Source organism: Triticum aestivum, chromosome 2B, assembly GCF_018294505.1.
Source record: "Triticum aestivum cultivar Chinese Spring chromosome 2B, IWGSC CS RefSeq v2.1, whole genome shotgun sequence".
Taxonomy (NCBI): domain Eukaryota; kingdom Viridiplantae; phylum Streptophyta; class Magnoliopsida; order Poales; family Poaceae; genus Triticum; species Triticum aestivum.
Genome location: NC_057798.1, coordinates 91,898,221 through 91,924,311, shown reverse-complemented (window position 1 = coordinate 91,924,311; position 26,091 = coordinate 91,898,221).

Below are 26,091 nucleotides of genomic sequence, written 5' to 3'. Positions count from 1 at the left end.
CCTCCACTCCTTTATATACAGGGGAGGAGGGCACCCCATAGACACAACAATTGATCATTGATCTCTTAGCCGTGTGCGGTGCCCCCCTCCACCATAGTCCTCCTCAATAATATCGTAGCGGTGCTTAGGTGAAGCCCTGCAACGGTAGAACATCATCATCGTCACCACGCCGTCGTGCTGACGGAACTCTGCCTCGACACTCAGCTGGATCGGAGTACGAGGGACGTCATCGATCTGTACGTGTGCAAGAAATCGGAGGTGCCGTGCTTTCGGTGCTTGATCGGTCGGGCCCTGAAGACGTACGACTACATCAACCGCGTTGTGCTAACGCTTCCGCTTTCGGTCTACAAGGGTACGTGGACACACTCTCCCCTCTCATTGCTATGCATCACCATGATCTTGCGTGTGCGTATGAATTTTTGAAATTACTACGTTCCCCAACAGTGGCATCCGAGCCTAGGTTTTATGCGTTGATGTTATATGCATGAGTAGAACACAAGTGAGTTGTGGGCGATACAAGTCATACTGCTTACCAGCATGTCATACTTTGGTTCGGCGGTATTGTTGGATGAAGCGGCCCGGACCGACATTACGCGTACGCTTACGCGAGACTAGTTCTACCGACGTGCTTTGCACACAGGTGGCTAGCGGGTGTCAGTTTCTCCAACTTTAGTTGAAACAAGTGTGGCTACGCCCGGTCCTTAAGAAGGTTAAAATAGCACTAACTTGATGAACTATCGTTGTCATTTTGATGCTTAGGTAAGAACGGTTCTTGCTCAGCACATAGCAGCCACGTAAAACTTGCAACAACAAAGTAGAGGACGTCTAACTTGTTTTTGCAGGGCATGTTGTGATGTGATATGGTCAAGACGTGATGCTATATTTTATTGTATGAGATGGTCATGTTTTGTAACCGAGTTATCGGCAACTGGCAGGAGCCATATGGTTGTCGCTTTATTATATGCAATGCAATCACCCTATAATTGCTTTACTATATCACTAAGCGGTAGAGATAGTCGTAGAAGCAATAGTTGGCGAGATGACAACGATGCTACGATGGAGATCAAGGTGTCGCGCCGGTGACGATGGTGATCATGACGGTGCTTTGGAGATGGAGATCACAAGCACAAGATGATGATGGCCATATCATATCACTTATATTGAGCATGTGATGTTTATCTTTTATGCATCTTATCTTGCTTTGATTGATAGTAGCATTATAAGATGATCTCTCACTAAATTTCAAGATAAAAGTGTTCTCCCTGAGTATGCACCGCTGCCAAAGTTCGTCGTGCCCAGACACCACGTGATGATCGGGTGTGATAAGCTCTACGTCCCTCTACAACGGGTGCAAGCCAGTTTTGCAAACGCATAATACTCGGGTTAAACTTGACGAGCCTAGCATATGCAGATATGGCCTCGGAACACTGAGACCGAAAGGTCGAGCGTGAATCATATAGTAGATATGATCAACATAGTGATGTTCACCATTGAAAACTACTCCATTTCACGTGATGATCGGTTATGGTTTAGTTGATTTGGATCACGTGATCACTTAGACGATTAGAGGGATGTCTATCTAAGTGGGAGTTCTTTAGTAATATGATTAATTGAACTTAAATTTATCATGAACTTAGTACCTGATAGTATTTTGCTCGTCTATGTTTGTTGTAGATAGATGGCTCGTGCTGTTGTTCCATTGAATTTTAATGCGTTCCTTGAGAAAGCAAAGTTGAAAGATGATGGTAGCAATTACACGGTTTGGGTCCGTAACTTGAGGATTATCCTCATTGCTGCACAGAAGAATTACGTCCTGGAAGCAACGCTAGGTGCCAAACCTGCTGCAGGAGCAACACCAGATGTTATGAACGTCTGGCAGAGCAAAGCTGATGACTACTCGATAGTTCAGTGTGCCATGCTTTACGGCTTAGAACCAGGACTTCAACGATGTTTTGAACATCATGGAGCATATGAGATGTTCCAGGAGTTGAAGTTAATATTTCAAGCAAATGCCCGGATTGAGAGATATGAAGTCTCCAATAAGTTCTACAGCTGCAAGATGGAGGAGAATAGTTCTGTCAGTGAGCATATACTCAGAATGTCTGGGTATAATAATCACTCGATTCAACTGGGAGTTAATCTTCCGGATGATTTCGTCATTGACAGAATTCTTCAATCACTGCCACCAAGCTACAAGAGCTTCGTGATGAACTATAATATGCAAGGGATGGATAAGACAATTCCCGAGCTCTTCGCAATGCTAAAGGCTGCGGAGGTAGGAATCAAGAATGAGCATCAAGTGTTGATGGTCAATAAGACCACCAGTTTCAAGAAAAAGGGCAAAGGGAAAAATAAGGGGAACTTGAAGAAGAACAACAAACAAGTTGCTGCTCAAGAGAAGAAACACAAGTCTGGACCTAAGCCTGAGACTGAGTGCTTCTACTGCAAGCACACTGCTCATTGGAAGCGGAACTGCCCCAAGTATTTGGCGGATAAGAAGGATGGCAAGGTGAACAAAGGTATATGTGATATACATGTTATTGATGTGTACCTTACCAGAGCTCGCAGTAGCACCTGGGTATTTGATACTGGTTCTGTTGCTAATATTTGCAACTCGAAATAGGGACTACAGATTAAGCGGACACTGGCTAAGGACGAGGTGACGATGCGCGTGGGAAATGGTTCCAAAGTCGATGTGATCGCCGTCGGCACGCTACCTCTACATCTACTTCGGGATTAGTTTTAGACATAAATAATTGTTATTTGGTGCCAGCTTTGAGCATGAACATTGTATCTGGATCTTGTTTGATGCGAGACGGTTATTCATTTAAATCTGAGAATAATGGTTGTTCTATTTGTATGAGTAATATCTTTTATGGTCATGCACCCTTGAAAGTGCGTTATGTCGACTAGAGAGGGGGTGAATAGGCGATTTTTATGAATTCTTCACTGAGGAATTTGCCGGTGAGGAAATTTCTTAGCGAAGAACTATTAGCAGCGGAATAAGTACTCAGAAATAAGCATAACAGAATACAAGCATGGTCATCATGATGAAATGAAGACTAGCACAGAGTACAGAAAGCGTAATCACAGGATAACACAAGATGAAGACAAACAGACTGAAGAAATTGAACTGAGGAAATTAAGAAAGTCTTCAGTCAAAGTCTTCAAACACAGATATGAACAACCACTCAACACAGTAATGAGGAAATGAAAGGGTTGAGGAAATAGAACCAGTTAGGTTGGTGAAGACAATGATTTGGTAGACCAGTTCCAACTGCTGTCTCAGTTGTACGTCTGGTTGGAGCGGCTGAGTATTTAAACTTGAGGACACACAGTCCCGGACACCCAGTCGCTGAGCACGCAGCTCAGGACACCCAGTCCTCACCGTATTCTCCTTGAACTAAGATCACACAGATCTCGTCCAATCACTCATGGTAAGTCTTCAGGCGACTCCCAAACCTTCACAAACTTGGTCACTTGGCGATCCACAATTCCTCTTAGATGCTCTAGACCTTGACGCCTAACCATCTGGAAGAAGCACAGTCTTCAAAGGTAACAAGCGTCGGATCCACGCAGGATCAATTTCTTCAGTGATGCTCAATCACTTTGGGTTTGTAGGGGTTTGGTTTTGGGTTTTCCTCACTTGATGATTTAGCTCAAAGTCCTCGGAGGATGGGTTGCTCTCAAATGACAAGTGTCAAGTTCTCTCGGAGGAGCCAACCAGCTAGTGGTTGTAGGGGGCGGCTATTTATAGCCTAGGGAGCAGCCCGACATGATAAGACATAAATGCCCCTCGATGATATGACCATTGGGTGGATAAGGTATTTTGGGACAGCTGGCGCGCAGCACAGCAACGGTCAGAAATTTGACTCTCAAATTCCTCAGGGCTATCATGTTCCTCACTGTGTAGGTAATTCGCACTGACGAATTCCTAACTCCTCAGTCAGAACAAATTCATCAGCGACCAGAAGAACTTCATCTCTGTCACTGAAGAAAGTGACTGAACTGTATGAGATTTCCAAAGGCTTCACTCGAAGGGATTGGTAGGTGTAGGATATTGAGTTGAGCATCACATGGAAATTTTTCCTTAGTATTTCCTCGACCCCCTTTAACAGTACGGTGTTTCCTATGACTCAAGAAAGAGAAAATGAAACTACGAAAACAAAAGTCTTCACGCTTCATGTTCCACAAATGAATACCAAGTCTTCAAGGTCACACCAATTTCTTCACTTTCAAAGTCTTCAGAAAGTCTTCAGAATATCAAAGTCTTCAGTTGAAGAACTTCATTTTTAGGGGTCGACTTTCTCTGTAAATATCAAACTCCTCATAGACTTATAGACCTGTGTACACTCACAAACACATTAGACCCTTAACCTATAAGTCTTCAATACACCAAAATCACTAAGGGGCTCTAGATGCACTTACAATCTCTCCCTTTTTGGTGATTGATGACAACACATGTTAAGTTTTCAACGAGGATAAACATATGAAGTGTATACACTGATATTGAGGAATTTGATTACAAGATATAGAAGAACTCCCCCTGAACATGTGCATAGTGAGGAATTTGCTTTTGAGGCAATGCACATTTGAAGAGTTAAATCATGGAGATCTCCCCCTATATCTTGTAATTCATACACGCATTTGATATATAATATGAAGAATTTGAAATGCATGATGAAATATGGTGCCTGATGAGATTCAGCATGCGTGCAATGTCATTAACAAGGAATAAGCATCCAAAGCATAAAGCAACAAAAGTATCAGTGCACCATCGGGTTTAAGATTACAACTCGATCCAAATAAAAGTTTTGGAAGAACGAGAGTTGTAACTTCAAAAAATGCCCTTAATATAGACCCGCTTGAAGACTAACTCAGATTTCTCCCCCTTTGTCATCAAATGAGCAAATGGATTGAAACTGAGGACTAACGCCCCTGAAGAATTTCAAGTCGATGGAGGAGCGCCAGCGTCGTCGGGGTTGTTTGTTGTAGCAGGGCCTGCCGCAGTGTCGTCCAAATCTTCATACCCATAAGTGTCCCGCGATGAAGAATAAGAGCTGGCCACCAGTGGAGGAATTTTGACCCTCTTGAATTTCTTCGGAGGTGGTGCAGACCAGTCAAATTCTTCCTTGAGACCCATAGTCTTCAGTTCTTCAGCGCTATAGACATGAGTGAGGACAGCCCAGGTGCGGTTGAAGGTTTCATGAAGGTAGTATTGTTTCTTCTTCACGGCATTGTGTGTTGAGGTCATATTGTGAAGAAGTGCACCAAACTGATGCTTTACCCATTTGTGATTGCCATCAACCTTCTGATGAAGACTGAGGAGTAACTCACGGTCAGTCATCACCCTGGCTGCTGTGGCTTGAGGATTTTGCTTGGCTAAGGTATTTGCGGCAGAGTCATGTGTGGCAGAATCGTCATTGGTAGAGTAAGATGCAGCCTTGCAAAATTGACCATCCAATGGACGAACGCCTTCATCGATCATAGTAGCGGCCTTGCCTTTATCATCAGCTGATGAAACTGTCCGTTTGAGGACTTCAATGGGAGGCAAGTAGCTACCGTGGTTTAGAGTGTCAGCTTTGTAATTCAGTGAAGATCTTGCCCTGATGAATCTCATAATCCAAGGAGCATAGGGCTTCAGCTCGAATGGTGACATAGCAATATTGGCCAGATTCCTCATGAAGAAATCATGGAAGTTGACGGGAACGCCATGAATGATGTTGAAAAGCATATTCTTCATGATGCCAACGACTTCTTCATCATTTGAGTCGTGGCCTTTGATAGGACTCATTGTCTTTGTCAGAATTCGATAGACAGTCCGAGGCACATACAATAATTCCTTGACGAGGAATTTGGTTCTTGGGGCCTGCCTTGGCTTCAAAGGTTTCATCAGCACTTGCATATAGTGATTTGAAAGTTCTGGTTCATTGTAGATACAACGAGCACCATCAAGTGGAGGACTGAGTGGTAGAGCACGAAGCAATTCAGTTGCTGGTGCCTTGTAGTGAGTATTTTCAGACATCCAGTCTAATACCCATGAGTTCACGTCTTCAGCGTCTCCGGTGATGTGCAGAGTTGCGTAGAATTGAAGAATGAGTTCTTCATTCCAGTCACAGATATCAATGCAGAAATTCAGAAGTCCTGCGTCGTGAAGAACACTGAGGACTGGCTCAAAGCCGGGTAGAGACTCCATGTCCACATGAGGAATATGTGCATCATCGAAGACTTTGTCTTTGTTGAAGAGCACTGAGGAATAGAAATTGGCTTGGCTAGCAGTCCAGAAACGCCTCTTCCTTATGCGAGCAAAATCATATGGATTATAATCAGTGAAGAATACGTGCTCGGCAAAGAAATTTTCAGCCTTGAACTTCTGTTTGCTTGAGAACGGATTCTTTTGCTTTGGCAGAGGGGTGTCAGTGAGTTGCATCACCACCTCAGGAATCGCGAGCTCAGGTTCTTCAAGCTGAGGAATTTCTTGTTCCTCAACAGGTGCAGTCTGAGGATCAGCAGCAACAGGTTCATCAGCACTAGTGGCTGGAATTTCTTCATGGACAGATGAAGTGGGATGAGTTTCTTCAGAGCCCATTTGAACAGTTGGAGCAGGGGACTGATGTATCTGTTGGATTGGGGTGAAGAGTGTAGAATTTGGATGCTGACTTTCCCAAAAGTCATCGTTCATCACTTGTGTTGTGTTTCCAATATCCACATCTTCTTCAAGTTCCTCAACACCGGCCTCTTCAGCTGTGAACTGAGGCATAGGCGAGGAGATGATTGGGGTTGAAGGGATTGCTTCCACTTCAATTTCTTCATCAATCTTCTCTGACGAAGCACCAGAATGATTTTCTTCATCAGATCCGCTTGGGATCTCATAGTCTTCTCCAAAAGGAACAAGGTCCTTTGATGGCATGGACGAAATCGGAACAACATCAATTGGATTTTCGAGTGAGCTGGTCATTGGCTTCATTTTCTTCACAGCCGAATAGTTTGACGCAGCTGATGCCTTCCTTTTCTTCACTGCAGCTCGCTCTGCAGCCTTGGTCTTCTTCGCATCAGAAGCAGATGGAAGAATTGGAGTTGGTGTTGGCGCAGGAGGAGCTGAGGAATCTGGATGAATTTCCTCAGGCGCAACTGATGCAGTTGCCCTGACTTGTTCAGTTTCTTCAGGCGCACCACTAGTGGATGCCCTGGCAATTTCTTCAGTGGCTGGAATGGGATCATCAGCCCTGGAACTAGCATTTTCATCAGCAGCCTGAACTTCATCAGCGGTGCTGGCATGTTCTTCAGTCAGCTGAGCTAAGTCTGCAGCCTGAAGATTTTCTTGTTGCGATGGGGCTGCAACTTTTGTGAATTTCTTCGTCAGGTTGACGAATCTGACTTTGGCTCCTTGCCAATCAGCATAGTAGGCATCAAAGTTTTTGTTGAGGTCTTGAATTTCAGTCTGGACCTTGAGAAGTTCCTCAGGTGTCATTCTAACAACGTTTTTCTTCAGGAACTTCTCCTTTCTGTATTGAGCTTTCTTGATCTCTCTTGCCTTTTCAAACTTCCATTTCTCTTCAGTGATGAAATGGGTAAACATGTGACTTTGTCCAGGGGTCAGATGAAAATCAGGCATTGGGGTGTTTGGATCCTTGTGCCAGAGATCAATATAATCGAGGATTTTCCTCGGATCCAACAGCAGTGGCACAGATGTGCCTTTGGCTCTAGCGGCCTTCACCTGTCTGTCTCTGATGATTTCTGCAAGTTCATCATCAGAAGCTTCATCATCAGAAGGCACATGGAATGCGACCTGTTTCTTCTTTGGACTTGGCCGAGGACCTCGTCCAGCTGTTGCTTTGGTATTCAATAGTGTGGGGCCTGATGAGGAAATTGGTGCAGCTGAGGAACTTGCTGAAACACCAGAGGCAATAGAGAAACCAGCAGTCCTTTGACATGTAGCCAGATGCACAGGAGCTGAGGAATTTGAAGGAGCTGTTGAGGACTTTGGTGGAGCAGTAGCAGTGTGAGGAATTTGCCGTGAGGGTACTATTGGTGAAGCACTTGGCTTACGAGCAGGCTTCTTTGGCATGGATTTCCTCGGTTTGACCGAGGCCTCAGTAGCAGTAGCAGTAGCAGTGGCAGAATCCTCATTGAATTTCCTCACTGCCTCCTTGGCTTGTCTTGCCAATTTAGCTTGGCGCTTAGCCCATTCTTCAGGAAATTCCTCACCACGTTTGATGCTTGTGGGGTCAGCTACTTGGCCAGGTGCCAATGGAGCTCTTGGGCATGGAGGATTGAGGGCGAATTTCTTCATGTACTTTGGAGTCACATATCTGTATTCCCTCCATTCCCTTGCCCATCTCCGTTCAATCTTGTGAATGCGCACCTTGCGCTGATTTTTGTTCTCTTTGCCAAATTTTGCTTCATCAGGTGTGCAATAGTCAGCATAAATTTCCTCAGGGATTTCAAACGCAGTCATAACCTCAGGTTTCTTTCCTCCTTTCTGCGGCTTCTTACCGTCTGCCATATTCTTCAGTTGAGGAATTTGAACAATTGAGTTCTCTGAAGAAGTATGCAGTTTTTCTTCGAGGAACGCTGCAAATGAGTTAAGTTTATGAGAACCTAGTGATTCAGCAGCAGACATGAGTACCTGTGAACAGAGTACAGGTGCGAGGAATTCGGAGAGGTCATATGCGTTCTGAGAAGGTTTTTCGAAAAGAACAAGTTTTGAGGAATTTGACCAGATGAACCTTGAGGAATTTCACTAAGCGTTCTTGTCTTAGGTTCCAGAGTTGTACAGATCGAAAATCCACACAATTAGGGAATCTTGAAGAAAATGATTGCTTAGAGAAGCAGTTCAAGATCATATGATGTGAGGTGTTCATATGTGTGAAGATTTGAAGAATAAACACCTTTGAAGATTTTCAGGAAGGTTTGAGAATCAAAGTGAGTAATAAAAGTAACTTTTAATTACCCGAAGTGAAGAACACGACGAACTGAGAAGAACATATGTGAAGCTCGTCAGGTTAGATCTCCCACGCGCTAACTTGGCAGAGGAAGACAACTACGGCGGCGGCGGAGTGAAGATTTCCGCGGTCGGCGTGAGTACGACGGCGACGAGGTCGAGGCAGCGAAGCTCTTCCTCACTGGCGACGATGGAGTAGCGGCGGCACTAGGGTTTGAGGAGCTCGAGCGGGAGAGAGAGGTCGAGCGGAGTCAAAGAAGTGAGGATAGAGAGATGTGTATTTATAGAGGCAGTGAAAAAACTGTTCGCCCGAAGATTTAGGACGAACATGCCCCTGACAATTCTCCTTCTCACGACATGTGTCACCCACGTACTGTGTAGTGAAGATCGTGTATGATGTGGGTGAGTAAAATAATGCATCATGGGATGCGGAACGGTTTGAGCGGCAAAACCGAAAATTTGGATAAGATTTGTTTTAAAGTTTCGTTCGCAATTTCTTCAGCTGACAAGGACACAGTGAAGATTTTGAACGAGTTTCAAATAGAACGCACATGAAGATATTGTGAATAGATTGGGTTGAGTATAGCATAGAGGGGGAAGGGTCCGATCACATTCACTTAGCAGAAAAAGCAACTTGAAGAAATAGCTATAAGTGAATGCTGTAGAGGACATAAACGCATATATATATATATAGCCAATGAAGAAAAACGAAGGAAACAGTGAAGATTTTGCAAAGTTGAAGAATTTGAAAAACTGAGGAAAAACTCAAATTCAAGATTTTCAACTTTTTGTGGTGGCGTGACCCACCGTATAAGAATGATGATTTCAGACACCGCGTACAATCGACGTAGGGTTCTGAGAATCAAATTCTTCATTAATTTCTTCACACTTAGAGTGTTATTCTTCATTGATTGAAGAAAAACGTTTCTTCATGTGTTGCACATCTAAGTCATCAATTTTGCATAAGTGTTAGGATGTGTGTCCTTTTCAAAGAACATTCGAAGATTCTAAGATATTTAGCTCACACCGCAACTTGCTAAATCTCTTCTCATCCAAGGGCTTAGTGAAGATATCAGCTAGCTGTTCTTCAGTCTTCACGTGCTCGATGGAGATGTCGCCCTTCAACACATGATCACGAAGAAAATGATGACGAATCTGAATGTGCTTTGTCTTCGAGTGCTGAACTGGGTTGTGAGCAATTTTGATGGCACTCTCATTGTCGCAGAGGAGAGGCACATTCTTCACGTTGACGCCATAGTCCTTGAGTGTTTGCTTCATCCAAAGCAGTTGAGCACAGCAAGAGCCAGTAGCAATGTATTCACCTTCCACAGTGGACAGTGATACACAGTTCTGTTTCTTCGAGGACCAACAGACCAAAGATCGTCCGAGGAAATGACAAGTGCCAGAAGTTGACTTGCGGTCCACATGATCACCAGCATAGTCAGAGTCAGAATATCCAATGAGATCAAAAGTAGAGCCCTTGGGGTACCATAATCCTAGTGTTGGTCTGTGAGCTAGATATCGAAGAATATGCTTCACAGCGTTATGGTGTGATTCCTTCGGTGCAGCTTGAAATCGAGTACACATGCAAACACTAAGCATTATATCTGGCCTAGATGCACATAAGTACAATAAAGAACCAATCATGGAGCGGTATACCTTGTGATTGAAGTCAATACCATTTTCATCAGTGCATAGTTGGCCTTTTGTGGGCATAGGAATTTTGATGCCTTTGCAACCTTCCATGCCGAATTTCCTCAGTACATCTTTGAGGTATTTCTCCAGAGATATGAATATGCCATTGCGCTGTTGACGAATCTGAAGACCTAAGAAGAATTTCAACTCTCCCATCATAGACATTTGATATTCTTCACTCATCATATAGGCAAATTCATCACTATAACGTTGGTCACTACAGCCAAAGATAATATCATCAACATATATTTGGCACACAAACAGTACACCATCATAAGATTTAGTAAAGAGAGTAGGGTCGAGTGAACCGGGTGTGAAGCCATTCTTCACGAAGAATTCCTTCAATGTATCATACCACGCCGAGGGGCTTGCTTGAGGCCATAGAGGGCCTTATTAAGTCTGAAGACTTTGTCAGGATTCTTTGGATCTTCAAAACCTGGGGGTTGAGCAACATATACTTCTTCCTCAAGCTTACCATTGAGGAATGCACTTTTCACATCCATTTGATATAAGATGATATCATCATGGTTAGCATAAGCAAGTAATATGCGAATAGCCTCAAGTCTAGCAACAGGTGCAAAAGTTTCATCGAAATCAATTCCTTCAACCTGTGTGTAGCCTTGAGCTACCAGTCGTGCCTTATTCCTCACCACAAGGCCATTTTCATCTTGCTTGTTGCGGTAGATCCACTTTGTGACAATGATATTATGCTTGCGAGGATCTAGACGTTTGACCAGTTCCCAGACATTGTTGAGCTCGAACTGATGTAATTCTTCTTGCATAGCCTGAATCCACTCCGGCTCCAAAAATGCTTCATCTACCTTAGTGGGCTCTGTGATAGAGACAAAAACATAGTGCCCACAAAAGTTAGATAAATGTGAAGCTTTTGAGCGTGTGAGAGGACCTGGTGCTCTAATGTCATCGATGATCTTCTCCACTTGCACTTCTTTTGCAACGTGAGGATGAGCTGGTTGTCGCTGAGGAGTTTGATCAGCATTTTCTTCAACACCATTTTCCTCAGCATTTTCTTCAGGTGTATCAGCTCGATGTTCTTCATGAACTGGAATGAATTCTTCAGCAAATTCTTCAGTAGGAATGACATCCTCAGTTGCCTTGAACTTGATAGAATCCTCAGGTGCTGGTTCATCTAACACAGAAGGTAGGTGCTCTCTTTGCGAGCCATTAGTTTCATCGAACCGCACATCTACAGTGTCAACAATCTTGTGAAGAACAATGTTAAAGACTCTGTAGGTGTGCGAATCCTTTCCGTAACCAAGCATAAAACCTTCATGTGCTTTCGGTACAAATTTAGAGTTGTGGTGAGGATCTCTAATCCAACATTTAGCACCGAAGACTTTGAAATAACTCACATTGGGTTTCTTGTCAGTGAGGAGTTCATAGGCTGTCTTCTTGAAGAATTTGTGAAGATATACTCTATTGATGATGTGGCACGCAGTATCAATTGCATCAATCCAAAAATGATGAGGCGTTTTGTATTCATCAAGCATAGTGCGAGCCATCTCAACAAGAGTTCTGTTCTTGCGCTCCACTACGCCATTTTGCTAAGGAGTATAGGGAGCAGATAACTCATGAGTAATACCAAGTTCATCAAGATAGGCATCAAGACCGGAATTCTTGAACTCAGTTCCATTGTCACTTCTGATGTGCTTGATCTTCACACCAAAGTTGGTTGAAGCCCTCGAGGAAAAACGTTTGAAGACTTCCTGCAATTCATGTTTGTAAGTAACAATGTGTACCCATGTATATCGAGAGTAATCATCAACAATGACAAAACCATATAGAGATGCAGCATTAGTGACTGCTGAGTAATGATTAGGTCCAAAGAGGTCCTTGTGAAGCAATTCGAATGGACGAGTAGTGGTGATGAGAGTCTTCGCAGGATGCTTGGACTTGGTCATTTTTCCAGCTTCACAGGCTCCGCATAAGTGATCCTTGAGGAATTTGACATTCTCAATGCCAATGACATGCTTCTTCTTTGCAAGCGTGTGCAAATTCCTCATGCCTGCGTGACCAAGTCGTCGATGCCATAGCCAGCCTTCTGAAGCTTTTGCAAGTAGACACACAGCTGGTTGTGGTCCTGTAGAGAAATCAACAATATACAAATCTCCTCTCCTAAAGCCTTCGAAGACATTGGAATTGTCAGCTTCCATAATCACAACACAGCGATACTTGCCCAAGACAACAACCATATCAAGATCACAAAGCATTGAGACTGACATGAGGTTGTATCCTAAGGACTCAACAAGCATGACTTTGTCCATGTGTTTATCCTTAGAGATCGCAACCTTACCAAGACCCAATACCTGACTTTTGCCTTTGTCAGCAAAGATGATATGCTTCTGATGTGACGGTGATACGGGAGCATCCATCAAAAGATTCTTGTCACCAGTCATGTCATTTGTACATCCACTATCGAGGACCCATTCATTGGTTTTGGTTTGATCATCCTGCAGATGAATTAGTGTAACTAACAATCTCATATGCTTCATCAATGAAGAATATGATATCAAGTTCATCAGATGAATTTCATCAAGCAGTAAACAGATATAGCAGTAGGAGGACGTGTGAAAGTTTATTTCATCATGATTCGCCTGCGTCCTTTCAGGCAATTTTGTCAGGTCCCCAGCAAATTCTTCAGACGTTAAGACACGTCTGGAGACCTGACCCTGCAGAAGAGATTAGTTCTTTTTCTTCACCACCCACATCTGAAGGGGTGGCAAAGAGTTCATCACTCTGTGAGCACCATACGAGAATGGTGGCATATGAATAAGTAGAGAAATTCTTCGAGGACTTATGAACATAATGGTTTGAAGAATAATGCACATATTCATAGCCCTTAGCTCTACCCTGCGAAACAGAGTTGTTAGCACGATGATAATCATATGAGGACTTTGATCCATTTGAGAATTTGATCTGGGGTTCCTGTTCTTCACTGGTGGTGTCATGAGCACATTCACCTGAAGACTTTCAAGGCACTTCTTGGGAACCCAGATTTTCTTCATGGGAGAACCGTTCCTGCAGTTAGTGCCAACATATCTAGCAAATACTTCACCATTCTGATTTTTGAACAGTTTATAGTTGGAGTCAAATGACTCATCAGAAGGATGAGGAGATTCACATGTAAAGCCAGATAAGTTAGATGGATCAACTGGAGGTCCCTTTGCAGCAATCCATGAGGTTTTGGGGTACTGCTCAGGCTTCCAATATGTTCCATCAGCATTAAGTTTCCTCTCAAAGGCGATACCCTCTTTCCTAGGGTTTCTGTTGAGGATCTGCTTTTTAAGCACATCACAAAGAGTCTGATGCCCTTTGAGGTTTTTGTACATGCCTGTCATGTACAATTCCTTCAGCCCTGCATCATCAGTGATACTTGCAATGTCCTCAGATGAGGAATTAGTGATAGCAGAGGCAGGTGAAGAATTTGTAACAGTTGAAGCATTTGAACATTCAGGTGAAGAATTAGCAGATTCACGTTCAATGCACTTTAAGCATGGAGGAACAAATTCTTCCTGAGAAGCGCTGATTTGTTAAGCTAGTAATGAATCGCGCTCCTTCTGAAGATCTTCATAACTCACTCTTAGCTTCTCAAGATCTTGCTTTCTTTGAAGAAATTCATAAGAAAGTTTCTCATGATCAGATAAGAGAGTGTTATGATGACTTTGAAGGTTATCAAACCTAGACTAAAGTCTCTGAAGATTTTCAGTCAGGGCTTTAGTGCGATCCATTTCTTCACCCAACATATCATCACTTTTGTCTAGAATGTGTTGAACCTTTTCAAAATACCTTTGTTGTTTTACAGCAATCTTAGCAAGTTTAGAGTAGCTGGGCTTGAGATTCTCATCAGATTCATTTTCACTAGATTTAGAGGAGATGTATTTGAGTACCTTTGCACCTTTTGCCATGAAGCAATAGGTGGGAGCGTAGTCATCATTATCTTCATCAGGCTTGCCGGTGGGGTCAGTTTCTTCAGTGTTGAAGATGGACTTGCTAACGAAAGCAGTAGCGAAGGCCAGACTCGCCACACCAGATTCGGATTCTTCAGACGCCTCCTCTTCCTCATGTTCCTCAGATTCAGCTTCAGAGTCCATTTCCTTGCCAATGAATGCCCGAGCCTTCTTGGAGCTGCTCTTCTTGTGAGATGAAGACTTCGAGGATTTTGATGACGAAGATTTTGACGATTTCTTCTTCTTCTTCGCATCATGAGAACTGTAATCCTTGTATTTCTTCTTCTTCAATTCCTTTTCCCATTGAGGACAATCTTGAATATAATGACCAGGTTTCTTGCATTTGTGACACAGCCTTCTCTTATAGTCACTTGATGAGGAATCACTGCTCCTTGAGGATTTTCCAAAGCGACCACGTCTTGAGAACTTCTGGAATTTCCTCACGAGCAGTGCTAGCTCCTGGCTCAATTCTTCAGGATCACCAAGGCTACTACCAGAATCCTCACATTCAGATTCAGACACAACCTTGGCCTTCAGGGCACGTGGTTTGCCATAGCTCGAACCATAGAGATCTCTCTTTTCAGCAAGCTGGAACTCGTGAGTATTTAGCCTTTCGAGGATATCGGCAAGATCAAGAGACTTGTAGTCAGCCCGTTCTTGTATCATCAGACCCAGAGTATCAAATAAGGAATCAAGCGATCTCAATAGTTTCTTCACCACCTCATGGTCAGTGATGTCAGTGGCACCGAGGGCTTGAAGCTCATTTGAGATGTCAGTGAGGCGATCAAAGGTTTGTTGGACATTTTCATTGTCGAGTCTTTTGAAGCGGTTGAAGAGATTCCGAAGAACATCAACTCGAGAGACACGCTGAGTTGAGACTCCTTCATTCACTTTGGACAGCCTATCCCAGATAAGCTTAGCAGTTTCCAAAGCACTCACTCTTCCATACTGTCCTTTACTCAGATGGCCACATATGATATTCTTAGCTTGAGAATCGAGTTGCTTGAATCTCTTCACATAGGTAGCGTTCGGTGAGGGTGAGACAGAGGGAACACCATTTTCCACAACATACCAGAGATCATTGTCAATTGTCTCGATATGCATTCGCATCTTGTTTTTCCAGTAGGGGTAGTCCGTCCCATCAAAGGTAGGACACCCAGCCGAGACCTTGATCATACCTGTGGTCGACATAACTAAAACTCCAGGCGGTTAAACCAAAATCACACAGAACAAGGGAGTACCTTGCTCTGATACCAATTGAAAGTGCGTTATGTCGACTAGAGGGGGCGTGAATAGGCGATTTTTATGAATTCTTCACTGAGGAATTTGCCGGTGAGGAAATTTCTTAGCGAAGAACTATTAGCAGCGGAATAAGTACTCAGAAGTAAGCATAACAGAATACAAGCATGGTCATCATGATGAAATGAAGACTAGCACAGAGTACAGAAAGCATAATCACATGATAACACAAGATGAAGACAAACAGACTGAAGAAATTGAACTGAGGAAATTAAGAAAGTCTTCAGTCAAAGTCTTCAAACACATATATGAACAACCACTCAACACAGTAATGAGGAAATGAAAGGGTTGAGGAAATAGAACCAGTTAGGTTGGTGAAGACAATGATTTGGTAGACCAGTTCCAACTGCTGTCTCAGTTGTACGTCTGGTTGGAGCGGCTGAGTATTTAAACTCGAGGACACACAGTCCCAAACACCCAGTCGCTGAGCACGCAGCTCAGGACACTCAGTCCTCACCGTATTCTCCTTGAACTAAGATCACACAGATCTCGTCCAATCACTTGTGGTAAGTCTTTAGGAAACTTCCAAACCTTCACAGACTTGGTCACTCGGCGATCCACAATTCCTCTTGGATCCTCTAGACCTTGACGCCTAACCGTCTGGAAGAAGCACAGTCTTCAAAGGTAAGAAGCTTCGGATCCACGCAGGATCAATTTCTTCAGTGATGCTCAATCACTTTGGGTTTGTAGGGGTTTGGTTTTGGGTTGTCCTCACTTGATGATTTTCGCTCAAAGTCCTCGGAGGATGGGTTGCTCTCAAATGACAAGTGTCAAGTTCTCTCGGAGCAGCCAACCAGCTAGTGGTTGTACGGGGCGGCTATTTATAGCCTAGGGAGCAGCCCGACATGATAAGACATAAATGCCCCTCAATGATATGACCGTTAGGTGGATAAGATATTTTGGGACAGCTGGCGCGCAGCACAGCAACGGTCAGGAATTTGACTCTCAAATTCCTCAGGGCTATCATGTTCCTCACTGTGTAGGTAATTCGCACTGACGAATTCCTAACTCCTCAGTCAGAACAAATTCACCAGCGACCAGAAGAACTTCGTCTCTGTCACTGAAGAAAGTGACTGAACTATATGAGATTTCCAAAGGCTTCACTCGAAGGGATTGGTAGGTGTAGGATTTTGAGTTGAGCATCACATGGAAATTTTTCCTTAGTATTTCCTCGACCCCCTTTAATAGTACGGTGTTTCCTATGACTCAAGAAAGAGAAAATGAAACTACAAAAACAAAAGTCTTCACACTTCATGTTCCACAAATGAATACCATGTCTTCAAGGTCACACCAATTTCTTCACTTTCAAAGTCTTCAAAAAGTCTTCAGAATATCAAAGTCTTCAGTTGAAGAACTTCATTTTTAGGGGTCGACTTTCTCTGTAAATATCAAACTCCTCATAGACTTATAGACCTGTGTACACTCACAAACGCATTAGACCCTTAACCTATAAGTCTTCAATACACCAAAATCACTAAGGGGCACTAGATGCACTTACAACCCTTAAAGAGTGGTCTATTTTTGATGAATCTCGATAGTAGTGATACACATATTCATAATGTTGAAACCAAAAGATGCAGAGTTGATAATGATACTGCAACTTATTTGTGGCACTGCCGTTTAGGTCATATTGGTACAAACCGCATCAAGAAACTCCATACTGATGACTTTTGGAATCACTTGATTATGAATCACTTGGTACTTGCGAACCATGCCTCATGGGCAAGATGACTAAAACGCCATTCCCCGGAACTATGGAGCGAGCAACTGATTTGTTGGAAATCATACATACTGATGTGTGTGGTCCAATGGATGTTGAAGCTCGCGGTGGATATTGTTATTTTCTCACCTTCACAGATGATTTGAGCAAATATGGGTATATCTACTTGATGAAACATAAGTCTGAAACATTTGAAAAGTTCAAAGAATTTCAAAGTGAAGTTGAAAATCATCGTAACAAGAAAATAAAGTTTCTACGGTCTGATCGTGGAGGAGAATATTTGAGTTACGAGTTTGGTTTACATTTGAAGCATTGCGGAATAGTTTCGCAACTCACGCCACCCGGAACACCACAAAGTAATGGTGTGTCCGAACATTGTAATCGTACTTTACTAGATATGGTGCGATCTATGATGTCTCTTACTAATTTACCGCTATCGTTTTGGGGTTTTGCTTTAGAGACGACCGCATTCACGTTAAATAGGGCACCATCAAAATCCGTTGAGACGAGCCTTATGAACTGTGGTTTGGAAAGAAACCAAAGTTGTCGTTTCTTAAATTTGGGGCTGCGATGCTTATGTGCAAAAACTTCAACCTGATAAGCTTGAGCCCAAATCGTAAAAATGTGTTTTCATAGGATACCCAAAGGAAACTGTTGGGTACACTTTCTATCACAGATCCGAAGGCAAGACATTTGTTGCCAAGCATGGATCCTTTCTAGAGAAGGAGTTTCTCTCGAAAGAAGTGAGTGGGAGGAAAGTAGAACTTGATGAGGTAACTGTACCTACTCCTTTATTGGAAAATAGTTCATCACAGAAACCGGTTCCTGTGACGACTACACCAATAAGTGAGGAAGCTAATGATGTTGATCATGAAACTTCAGATCAAGTTATTACAGAACCTCGTAGGTCAACGAGAGTAAGATCCGCACCAGAGTGGTACGGTAATCCTATTCTGGAGGTCATGTTACTTGACCATGGCGAACCTACGAACTATGAGGAAGCGATGATGAGCCCAGAATCCGCAAAATGGCTTGAGGCCATGAAATCTAAGATGGGATCCATGTATGAAAACAAAGTGTGGACTTTGGTTGACTTGCCCGATGATCGGCAAGCCATCAAGAATAAATGGATCTTCAAGAAGAAGACTGACGTTGATGGTAATGTTACTGTCTACAAAGCTTGACTTGTTGCGAAAGGTTTTCGACAAGTTCAAGGGTTTGACTACGATGAGACTTTCTCACCCGTAGCAATGCTTAAGTCTGTCCAAATCATGTTAGTAATTGCCGCATTTTATGATTATGAAATTTGGCAAATGGATGTCAAAACTACATTCCTGAATGGATTTCTGGAAGAAGAGTTATATATGATGCAACCAAAAGGTTTTGTCGATCGAAGGGAGGCTAACAAAGTGTGCAAGCTCCCGCGATCCATTTATGGACTGGTGCAAGCCTCTCAGAGTTGGAATAAACGCTTTGATAGTGTGATCAAAGCATATGGTTTTATACAGACTTTTGGAGAAGCCTGTATTTACAAGAAAGTGAGTGGGAGCTCTGTAGCATTTCTAATATTATATGTGGACGACATATTATTGATTGGAAATGATATAGAATTTCTGGATAGCATAAAAGGATACTTGAATAAAAGTTTTTCAATGAAAGACCTCGGTGAAGCTGCTTACATATTGGGCATCAAGATCTATAGAGATAGATCAAGACGCTTAATTGGACTTTCACAAAGTACAGACTCAATGCCCGACCACTGCAGAAGATAGAGAGAAAATGAAAGAAGTTCCCTATGCTTCAGCCATAGGCTCTATCATGTACACAATGTTGTGTACCAAACCTGATGTGTGCCTTGCTATTAGTTTAGTAGGGAGGTATCAAAGTAATCCAGGTGTGGATCACTAGACAGCGGTCAAGAACATCCTGAAATACCTGAAAAGGATTAAGGATATGTTTCTCATTTATGGAGGTGACAAAGAGCTAGTCGTAAATGGTCACGTCGATGCAACCTTTGACACTAATCCGGATGATTCTAAATCGCAAACCGGATACGTGTTTATATTGAACGGTGGAGCTGTCAGTTGGTGCAATTCTAAACAAAGCGTCGTAGCAGGATCTACATGTGAAGCGGAGTACATAGCTGCTTCGGAAGCAGCAAATGAAGGAGTCTGGATGAAGGATTTCATATCCGATCTAGGTGTCATACCTAGTGCATCGGGTCCAATGAGAATCTTTTGTGACAATACTGGTGCAATTGCCTTGGCAAAGGAATCCAGATTTCACAAGAGAACCAAGCACATCAAGAGGCGCTTCAATTCCATCCGAGACCAAGTCCAGGTGGGAGACATAGCGATTTGCAAGATACATACGGATCTGAATATTGCAGACCCGTTGACTAAGCCTCTTCCACGAGCAAAACATGATCAACACCAAGACTCCATGGGTGCTAGAATCATTACTGTGCAATCTAGATTATTGACTCTAGTGAAAGTGGGAGACTGAAGGAAATATGCCCTAGAGGCAATAATAAAGTTATTATTTATTTCCTCATATCGATAAATGTTTATTATTCATGCTAGAGTTGTATTACCCGGAAACATAATACATGTGTGAATACATAGACAAACATAGTGTCACTAGTATGCCTCTACTTGACTAGCTCGTGAATCAAAGATGGTTAAGTTTCCTAACCATACACACGAGTTGTCATTTGATTAACGGGATCACATCATTAGGATAATGATGTGATTGACTTGACCCATTCCGTTAGCTTAGCACTTGATCGTTTTAGTATGTTGCTATTAATTGCTTTCTTCATGACTTATACATGTTCCTATGACTATGACATTATGTAACTCCCGCTTATCGGAGGAACACTTTGTGTGCTACCAAACGTCACACCATAACTGGGTGATTATAAAGGTGCTCTACAGGTTTCTCTGAAGGTACTTGTTGAGTTGACATATTCCGAGACTAGGATTTGTCACTCCGATTGTCGGAGAGGTATCTCTGGGCCCTCTCGGTAATGCACATCACTATAAGCCTTGCAACCAATGTAGCTAATGAGTTAGTCACGAGATGATGCATTACGTATCGAGTAAAGAGACTTGCCGGTAACGATATTGAACTAGGTATTGAGATACCGACGACCGAATCTCGGGCAAGTAACATACCTATGACAAAGGGAACAACGTATGTTGTTATGCGGTTTGACCGATAAATATCTTCGTAGAATATGTAGGAGCCAATATGAGCATCCATGTTCCGCTATTGGTTATTGACCGGAGACGTGTCTCGGTCATGTCTACATAGTTCTCGAAACCTAAGGGTCCGCACGCTTAAAGTAGGATGACAGTTATATTATGAGTTTATGTGTTTTGATGTACCAAAGGTTGTTCGGAGTCCTAGATGTGATCAAGGAAATGACATGGTGTCTCGAAATGGTCGAGACATGAAGATCGATATATTGGACGACTATATTTGGACACCAGAAATGTTCCGGTGAGATTGGGACAATACCGGAGCTCCGGGAGGTTATGGGAACCCCCCGGGAGGTATATGGGCCTTATTGGGCCTTAGTGGAAAGGAGGGGAAAGGAACAAGGGAGGGGGCTCCCCCCCAAGCCCAATCCGAATTGGGAGGGGGGCCGGCCCCCCTTTCCTTCCTCCCTCCTTCCTCTTCCTTCCCTCTCCCTCTCCTAATAGGAAAGGGGGGAGTCCTACTCCCGGTGGGAGTTGGATTCCCCCCAAGGGCGCGCCACCGCCTTGGCCGGCCACCTCCTCCACTCCTTTATATACGGGGGAGGGGGCACCCCATAGACACAACAATTGATCATTGATCTCTGAGCCGTGTGCGGTGCCCCCCGCCACCATAGTCCTCCTCGCTAATATCGTAGCGGTGCTTAGGCGAAGCCGTGCGACGGTAGAACATCATCATCGTCACCATGCTGTCGTGCTGACGGAACTCTCCCTCGACACTCGGCTGGATCAGAGTGCGAGGGACGTCATCGAGCTATACGTGTGCAAGAACTCGGAGGTGACGTGATTTCGGTGCTTGATCGGTCGGGCCGTGAAGACGTACGACTACATCAACCGCATTGTGCTAACACTTCCGCTTTTGGTCTACGAGGGTACGTGGACACACTCTCCCCTCTTGTTGCTATGCGTCAACATGATCTTGCATGTGCGTAGGATTTTTTTGAAATTACTACGTTCCCCAACAAGGACAAGCCTGGACGAACTCTTATATCAAGGAAAGTGCTCCCGAGGACACATGGGAATTATCTTCAAGCTAGTTTTCATCATGCTCATATGATTCGCGTTCGTTACTTTGTTAATTTGATATGTGAGTGGACTGGTGCTTGGGTACTGCCCTTCCTTGGACAAGCATCCCACTTATGATTAACCCCTCTCTCAAGCATCCGCAACTACGAGAGAAGAATTAAGGTAAACCTAACCATAGCATGAAACATATGGATCCAAATCAGCCCCTTACGAAGCAACACATAAACTGGGGTTTAACCTTCTGTCACTCTAGCAACCCAGCATCTACTTATTACTTCCCAATGCCTTCCCCTAGGCCCAAACAATGGTGAAGTGTCATGTAGTTGATGTTCACATAACACCACTAGAGGAGAGACAACATACATCTCATCAAAATATCGAACGAATACTAAATTCACATTACTACTTATAACAAGACTTCTCCCATGTCCTCAGGAACAAGCATAACTACTCACAAATCATATTCATGTTCATAATCAGAGGGGTATTAATATGCATAAAGGATCTGAACATATGATCTTCCACCAAATAAACCAACTAGCATCAACTAGAAGGAGTAATCAGCACTACTAGCAACCCACAGGTACCAATCTGAGGTTTCGAGACAAAGATCAGATACAAGAGATGAACTAGGGTTTGAGAGGAGATGGTGCTGGTGAATATGTTGATGGAGATTGACCCCCTCTTGATGAGAGGATCGATGGTGATGACGATGGTGACGATTTCCCCCTCCTGGAGGGATGTTTCCCCGGCAGAACAGCTCCGCCGGAGCACTAGATTGGTTCCGCCAAGGTTCCGCCTCGAGACATTGGCGTCTCGTCCCAAAAGCTTCCTTATGATTTTTTCCAGGGCAAAATACACCATATAGCAGAAGATGGGATTCGGGGGCCTGCCTGGCGTCCCACACGGCAGGGGGGCCAGCCCAGGGGGGTAGGGCGCGCCCTCCACCCTTGTGGACACTGGGTGGCCCCCTCTGGTGCTTTCTTCGCCCAATATTTTTAATATATTCCAAAACTGACTTTCATGGAGTTTCAGGACTTTTGGAGTTGTGCAGAATAGGTCTCTAATATTTGCTCCTTTTCCAGCCCAGAATTCCAGCTGCCGGCATTCTCCCTCTTCGTGTAACCTTGTAAAATAAGAGAGAAAAGGCATATGTATTGTGACATAATGTGTAGTAACAGTCCATAATGCAATAAATATTGATATAAAAGCATGATGGGAAATGGACATATCAGGGGAGTCCTACTAGGACTCCCAGTTCTAGTCGGCCCCCCTTCCTTTCCAACGGAGGGGGGAGAGGGAAAGAGAGGTAGAGGAAAAGGGAAAGGGGGGGCGTGCCCCCTCCCCTAGTCCAATTCGGACTCCCCATCCGGGTAGGTGGGGGGGGCGCCACCTCCTCATGGCCTGAGTCTCCACTCCCCTATGGCCCATATGGCCCATTAACTTTCCCTGCGGGGGGGGGGGGGGGGTCCGGTAACCCCTCGGTATTGTGAAAAATACCCGAACCACTCCGGAACCATTCCGGTGTCCGAATATAACCTTCCAATATATCAATCTTTACCTCTCGACCATTTCGGAACTCCTCGTCATGTCCGTGATCTCATCTAGGACTACGAATAACCTTCGATCACCAAAACACATAACTCATATAACGCATATCGTCATCAAATGTTAAGCATGCGAACCCTACCGGTTCGAGAACTATGTAGACATGACCGAGACACCTCTCCGGTTAATATCCAATAGCGGAACCTGGATGCTCATATTGGTTCCCACATATTCTACGAAGATCTTTATCGGTCGAACTGCTATGTTAACATACGTTATTCCCTTTGTCATCGGTACGTTACTTGCCCGAGATTCGATCGTGGGTATCTTCATACCTAGTTCAATCTTGTTATCGGCAAGTCTCTTTACTCGTTTCGTAATGCATCATCCCGCAACTAACTCATTAGTCACATTGATTGCAAGGCTTCATATGATGTGCATTACTGAGAGGGCCCAGAGATGACACTCCGATACTCGGAGTGACAAATCCTAATCTTGATCTATGCCAAACCAACATACACCTTTAGAGATACCTGTAGAGCATCTTTATAATCACACAGTTATGTTGTGACGTTTGATAGCAGAAAAGGCATTCCTCCAGTGTCCGGGAGTTGCATAATCTCCTACTCGTAGGAATATGTATTTGACACGAAGAAAGAAGTAGCAATAAAACTGAACGATTATTATGCTAAGCTAACAGATGGTTCTTGTCCATCACATCATTCTCCTAATAATGTGATCTCGTTCATCAAATGACAACACATTTCCATGACTAGGAAACTTAACCATCTTTGATCAATGATCTAGTCAAGTAGAGGCATACTAGGGACACGGTGTTTTGTCTATGTATTCACACATGTATCATGTTTCCGGTTAATACGATTCTAGCATGAATAATAGACATTTATCATGATATAAGTAAATATAAAATAACAACTTTGTTATTGCCTCTAGGGCATATTTCCTTCGGTTTGGTATCGGTGAGAGTTGCACGGCACAAGTGTGAGAGTGCGTATAATCCATGGACTCAACATTAGTCATAAAGAACTCACATAATTATTGCAAAAATCTATTAGTTATCAAAACGAAGTACTACACGCATGCTCCTAGGGGGGATAGATTGGTAGAAAAAGACAATCGCTTGTCCCCGACCGCCACTTATAAGGAAGACAATCAAAAAATAAATCATGGTCCGACTTCATCCCATAACGGTTCACCATGCATGCATGCTACGGGAATTACGAACTTTAACACAAGTATCTCTCAAATTCACAACTACTCACTAGCATGAGTCTAATATCCCCATCTTCATATCTAAAAAAATTATAAAGAATAAAACTTCTCATGGTATTCAATGCACTTTATATGAAAGTTTTTATTATATCCCTCTTGGATGCCTATCATATTAGGACTAAATTTATAACCAAAGTAAATTACCATGCTGTTCTAAAAGACTCTCAAAATAATATAAGTGAAGAATGAGAGTTCATCAATTTCTATAAAATAAAGCCACCGCCGTGCTCTAAAAGATATAAGTGAAGTACTAGAGCAATATTGCCTAGCTCAAAAGATATAAGTGAAGCACATAGAGTATTCTAATAAATCATGATTCATGCGTTGTGTCTCCAAAAAGGTGTGTACAGCAAGGATGATTGTGGTAAACTAAAAAGCGAAGACTCAAATCATACAAGACGCTCCAAGAAAAACACATATCATGTGGTGAATAAGAATATAGCCTCAAGTAAAGTTACTAATAGAAGAAGACGAAAGAGGGGATGCCTTCCGGGGCATCCCCAATGTTAGGCTCTTGCCGCTCTTTATTCCATAGTCCATCAAATCCTTACCAAAAACATGAAAACTTCACAACACAAACTCAACAGAAAATCTCATGAGCTCCGTTAGTATAAGAAAATAAATCACCACTTTAAGGTACTGTTGCAAACTCATTCTTTATTTATATTGGTGTGATATCTACTATATTCCAACTTTTTCATGGTTCATAACCCTCGGTACTACCCATAGATTCATCAAAATAAGCAAACAACACGCAGGAAACATAATCTGTCAAAAAGAGAACAATTTGTAGCAATCTGTAACTCTCGAATATTTCTGTAACTCCAAAAATTCTGAAAAATTAGGACAACCTGAGCAATTTGTGTACCAATCCAGAGCAAAAATAATAAGATCAAAAGCACGTTTCAATGAAATCCTGGAAATTATTTACTAGGTGCAAAAGTTTCTATTTTTTAGCATGATCAACACCACTATCACCGTAAGTTATACTAAAGGTTTAAGTTGGCACAAACACTAATTAAAACACGAAACCACATCTAACCAAAGGCTAGATGAATTATTTATTACTAAACAGGAACAAAAATCAAAGAACAAAAATAAAATTGGGTTGCGTTCCAACAAGCACTATTTTTTAACGCCCTTAGCTTGGCATAGAGATTTGAATGATGCTCACATGAAAGACAAGAATTGAAGCAAATGAGAGCATCATAAAACACGTGACAAAGACATCTAAGTCTAACATACTTCCTATGCATAGGCATTTTATAAGAAAACAAATTATCAAGGCAAGCAAAAACTAGCATATGCAAGGAAGAAGAAAGAGAGATAGCAATTTCAACA